Raw genomic sequence first — 6,301 nt, 5'->3', positions numbered from 1 at the left:
CCCCCTACCTCCCCCTGTTCCACCCCCGGCTACTCCTTGTAATTCATTTCCTTGGCACCGCTCATGATTCCTGCCGGAGATCTCGGGCTATCCCCCTTCCGTCACGTTCACCATTTTATCTCTATCTTATACTTTGTTTTCCGCTGCGGCCAATAAAAGTGTTTGTCTAAGAAACCACTCCGTGCTGCGTGCTAATCATTCGCCTCGCCTAGCGCGAACATGTTCCTTTACGGTGAAATTAGGAAATTTTATACTCTGTACTTTAACTTCAGTTTCGTTAAGTTTTAAGGGGTTATGCTCAGTCAGAAATTTTCAAAAAATCAATTTTTCACTTTCTACATTTTCATTAAGTACAACATCTCGAGAATATTCGGTGCAAGTTTCACGGTAATCCAATTAAAAATGACAGAGTTACAGGCGTAGTAAGCTTGACTTGAAACTTTAAACGCGTTTTTCTTGAAACTACATTTTTCAAATCGATGATCAATATTTCTCGAAAACTACTGTGTCGATTTACATGAAGCCTTTTGCGTCTTATTTCAAATCAGAAAAACTTGTCCTTGAACGAAGGATTCTTTTGGTCGTTCCATACTTTTTTTTTAATTGACCAAAAACGAGTGATTTTTTAGGTGCAAATCGAACTTTTTCAGGAAAACGTCCGCTATTTTGTTCTTAATCAATATTTCGAAAAACCCTACATTCCAGGACAAGATTGGTTCTTCCATTACATAAATCTTACTGAATTTTTTATTTCAGATGAACCGTTACGAAGTTACAGTGATCACGGCAGACCACTTTTTGTGAAGAGACATCCGGGAGATCGCACACCATTTATTTACTAATAAATCTTTTTAAATAAATAAATTACCGTATAATCTAGAAACTGCAATCTTTGATACACAAACACATTTTTTGAAAAAGGTCTTATAGTTTTCGAGAAAAAAATTCCTAAGGAACACTCTTTTTTCGGCCTCCTGACTGAGCATGACCCCTTAAGGCAGGGCTTAAGGTAACGGTTTCGAAAAGAATAGTTTCAAACTGTTATACATATGTATAAAGGTTCCGACTGAAACAGTTATGAAGAACCTTTATTCTGAATAACTGTTATGAAAAACCTAAAATTTAAACTATATCAGCTTCAGTTAAGGTTCTTAATATAGAGCGTGATTTGTGTCACATTGTGTGAATGGGTCACACATATAGTTATTGATTTGAGACAGTTTTAGAACAAACGTTTGCAGTACCTTTAATATCTTTATATACTAAACACACGAAATGCTGTAACACGTATGTAGAACAATCCACACACCTTGCATCTGTAGTCACGACACACAACGTCTGGTGGTATTTCAATAATAATTTGTTCTAAAACTGTCCCAAACCGCTTATTGTATGTGTGACGCGCGCGTGCACACACGCACAGTGCAATACAAATCACGCTTTATATGTTATAATATTGACATATCTGTTATAAAAATGAATAATTAGCCCATTACTTTAACGTGACTTCAGTTAATTTTCAAATGTGCTAAAAAGTTTTTATATATGTTCATTTGTAGGCAAAACTATCCATTTTGCAGTGATACCAACCCAAATTTCCTAGACTTATTGATTTCACAATTAAAGTCATGTATTAATAATGAAAGTAGACAGTTGAATTAATTGGATGTATAAACTTCAATACTCAAAAATACTGTGGACTACATGTACACACATACTCCAATCAACCTTAAATGGAATACATAAGACCATCCCGCTGGAAATGAGAACATCGCAACAAAACATAACTGAAAACGAAACAAACAACCCCGCTGCGGAGTGCATAACTTTAACACATGTATTGCTACAGTGAAAAATGCAGTACGTAGCCAGACACACTTTATGTCGTGTTTTAAGTCATAAATCGTCGGAAATATATGCGTTTAGTTAATACAGGCTGTTGGTCTTGTTTGAAAATATACGATAAATTATACGACATTAATTTTACGCAAAATTTTGTAAAGGTATTTAAATAATCCAACCTTGTTACTCTTTTTACTAGAGGACGTCACAAATATTTTCAGTGGTACATTCCTGCCATAAATTCATCCTCCAAGATGTCAAAACAGTGCGCGTGACCCTTCGGAACGATGGGCGTTCGAGCAGCCGTCAGAATGATTTTCCGTCTGATCGTTCCCATTCTGTCACGAAATACCAGATCTCTATCATCGGGGGTCGCGCTAGGTATTTTTCATCGGAACAGACGGCCCCGTTTAAAAGCACTTTACATCACGACGAGGGGTGGGGGTTGCGTTCACCGTGAGTTATAGGCCACCTTCAATTTCGTCCGTATACTCGAAGAACGCGCTTCCCCCACCCCTTCACCATTTCCTCTATTTATCGCCAGCGACGATGAAATATTACTTGTGTTTCCGTGACGAAATAACCCTACCGTGCACGCGGCATAAAAACGAGACAAAAAAACTAGCTTCCAGGTGGCATCCGAATGTCTCGTAAGAATTTCCATCCCCACTGTGTTCGCTGACCCCCGACGATTCAAGGCACGAGGCGAGACGGGGATGGCGCGACAATAGCCGATCGCGAGAGGGGAGTGGAGGATGTCTGGCGACGACCCTGAAAAAGGACTCTGCCTCATTCGACCGGTGAATATTGCAACGGCCATTAGAGACCGTGGCGTGGCCACCACCCCCTGTTCCTGTGTTTGTTAACTTTTCAGTATGTTCGCCCGACCTTAGCACATTCGCCTGGTGTACGCGACCGTCGCATACTTCAGTGACCGCCTGTTTCAGGCTACCTTCCACTGTTCACATTACAGGGTGTCCCCAACTAAACGAACACAGCTTGAATGGTTTCAGAATGGGAGTATTGTACACTGCCGCTCATAAGTATTAGGACAGCTGGTCTGTGTAAAAAAAAAGGTAATGTTTCACGAAAATGATATATATCAGGCCACGTTTATCAGCCTACAGTAGCGTAAGCGTAGCCCATCGAAATTTGATATCTCCCAAACAGTATTTATTTTAGACTTTCAGCAATTTCGTAAGGACTTGTGACATTTACTATACATTTGATGAGTTTCCTAATAGTTATGAGCGGGAACGTACGTGGAATAGTTTTCTTTTTATGATTATTTTTTTTCGATACTTTTTTTGCCCGACAGCATACACTGTTCTTCTTGCATCCTGTAGCACGTGCAAAGGTAGCTTTCAAATGTGTCTAACTTATGACCCTGAAGTGAACTTGAACATTGAAAAACTAATGAAATTTTGGAATAATGTTAGGATGGTTTGTGAACGTACTTTTTATGTTACAAATGCTTGAAATGATGTCCATCATTGGCGATACACTACCTAAAACGAGAAATCACGGATTGTAATTATTCGATTCTTTATGTCTTTCGGAGTGGTCGATTGTTGTTGGTAAACGTTTTCCCTTTTTCATTGTCCATTTCATTATTTCATTATTTCTTCAAACACACATTCTTCGAGATATGCCACTTTCGTAGCGAGGTAAATGTAGACCTAACCGATCAAAACTAATATCAGTTTAAGACGTTAATAACAATGAGTTTAGAAAACATGCAAATCGGAAGAATCCATTCCACTATCCAAATGGTAGGATTTTTCTCTAATACTGTTCACCATTGGCCGTAATGGCCAAGAATACCGAACGATAGAACGGGGAGAAAGCTCTTGGCGCTCCTCATTCAGTCCCGTGATTTCGTCAGGTCGTTCGATTGGAGTACATATTGTATAACATTCTCTCCTTACAATCGCACATTTGTCAACCTTTTGACATACATTTTCCCATCTGCACTTTACTATGGAATTAGGTAACAAATAGATGCAGTCGAAGAAAAAAGTATTTATATTTACATTAGTGACGATTATTACGAATTGACAATACTAATTTTACTGTAATATCAGGTTGAGGGTGATTTACTTCCAAGTACACTGAAACGAGTTCGATTTTATATTAACCCTCACATAACGATGACTGGGTTACTTCGTTCAGTTTTATCCCGATGTTTTGAGGAATGTGAATAAGCATAACGAAAGCACAAAAATCAATTTTTATAAAAATACAAATCTAATATTCCTTTTTACAAATTCCTGTAAATAAATGTAATATTTTCATGTAGTATATATAGTGTCGAGTATGAGTCACGTATTACCCGGCCATCGGCTTTCACGTCCGTCATGCGAGGGACATGAAATGAGGGACATTAAATACCTATAATCTGTTAGAATTCATTTTTAACCTATTGTTACACTGAAAACAGAATTACAATAATTTCTCGACGACTATGACAAACTCGGATCCGCTTTGGAGCATTCGTGGTAAGGCGGAAAGGTTTTCAGCCCCTCATAAATTTGTTTTTTGTATGAAGCCGAGCCATTGCTTAGCTTCTGTTTACTCTGTTTCGATTGGTTCCAGAAGGGGACCCCCTAATAATGGAAATAACGCCGTTTTTCGTGTTGCATTCGTCGAGAAATCACTGTATGATTTAATGGTAAAAGTCATCGGTGTATTAATACCTTTTTTCTGCCACTGTATTGCTTCCATCTCGTCAAGAATAAAGAAGGACAGAAATACATAAATAATAGAGACTGAAAGCGAGCAATTAGCCGAAAAAATATCATACAATTGTGTCTACTGCTCTTTATAATAACAATTATAGGGAAACTAAACCGCTTGTCGTTTTTGTTATTATAGAAACTACGAGACACGAACACTATATTGAAAATCATAGTCTTAGGAAAAGTCGTTTCAGAAGAAGAATAAAGAGGTTGGCCTTGTAGACACAAAATCATCCTTTACATTAGTTCTCTCGTCGCTCTCCGTCGAGACAGTTGTCTGACGAACGAAACGTTAACAGGAGGGGCAGGAGCGTGTCCCTTGTTAATGGTGACAGAATCGCAAGAACACGTATAAAACGCGACAACAGGGGCCCGACAGTGTTGCATCTACGCGCCGCCGCGCCGGCATATTTCTTCTCCGTCGATTATCTTCCATCGTATTTCTTGCGGCTGGGCTGTCGTCGGCACGGCTCTGACTGTAAAGGCCGAAACAACCGTGAAAAATATTATCGGCCATTCGTTTCATCGAGCCTCGTAAATGTTGCTCAGAAAAAGGATATCATGAATCTCGCGGTTTCGACCCGGTGGAGAGGCTAGGAAAAAATTTAGATGGGAAAGGGGGTGACTGCGAGGCTAGGAAGCAGTCGGCACGGAATCTCGGTGCACAACTTGTAATGAATGTATCAATTCAGGGCTCTAGTGCAAGAGGAAGCTATACCACAACAGTAGCATTGAGAGATATTAAAACTTTTATACTATGATTGTGTATACAGGATGGACCAACCACGAAACGTGGTCAGTTTAGATTTCTCTGCTGCTAGCTGTTCAATCGAAAATGTTTTCAGCTTGTATAACATGATTTAAGGAGAGCATTGAAATAATTGTACCAAATGTTTCATCAACCGTTCCCCCAGAGATTTCAAGATCACCTTCAGTATTTTATAAATAAACCTATAATTTTTTTACACCCATCTTTAGCAGATACTGAGACGAATTCGGCAGGCATTATAACAGTTTTTTTTCTTCCAAACCAAAGAAACATTAAGAAAATAACATTTACCTTAATTAAAATGATGTTTAAAAATATGTCTAATCAGCTGCAAGACACTCACGTATACGATTTAGAAATGACTGCTTAGTTATATTTATGACGTCTGCGCTGACAATTAAGCATGCGAAAAAACTTTTCGATCTACATATTAGGTAGCAGTAGAATTATCTAATTGTAAGCTGATCACGTTGAAAAAAGGATAACTGTCCACGTAATGTAATTTTGAATAAAACGAAGGTTAAAAACCTATATAACTAAACATTATGCAATTTCCAAGACTGTAAACTTTCATCTCTAGTCCCGTTTCTAAACACAATAAAAAACTACATCCATATTATATCCAGATGTCATAATAGACAAAAGCAGGACCCACATCTGTTTTCCCCTACACTCTTCAACACTAACACCCTCGAACCATCCAATTACGCAGCACATGGATCTCCAATGGTTCGCCCCAAAGCTCTATCGTGATTCAACAAGACGACGTCTGTTACAAACGCTTAAACGTCTTCCCGTCGCTATACCTTTCAACTTTTCCTGTGCATCAACATACGCGTAAAGCAATTCGGGAGGAATATCAAAATCGATGCGGACCTCCCGTTCGCCTCTCAGGCCGATGGGTATTCAGCCGGGGTATGGGTTAGGGCGCGAGTCGTCATACAAGTATCAT

Source organism: Dufourea novaeangliae, unplaced genomic scaffold (assembly GCF_001272555.1).
Source record: "Dufourea novaeangliae isolate 0120121106 unplaced genomic scaffold, ASM127255v1 scaffold35, whole genome shotgun sequence".
In the NCBI taxonomy this organism is placed as follows: Eukaryota; Metazoa; Arthropoda; class Insecta; order Hymenoptera; family Halictidae; genus Dufourea; species Dufourea novaeangliae.
Note: the sequence above shows the minus strand (reverse complement) of the source record.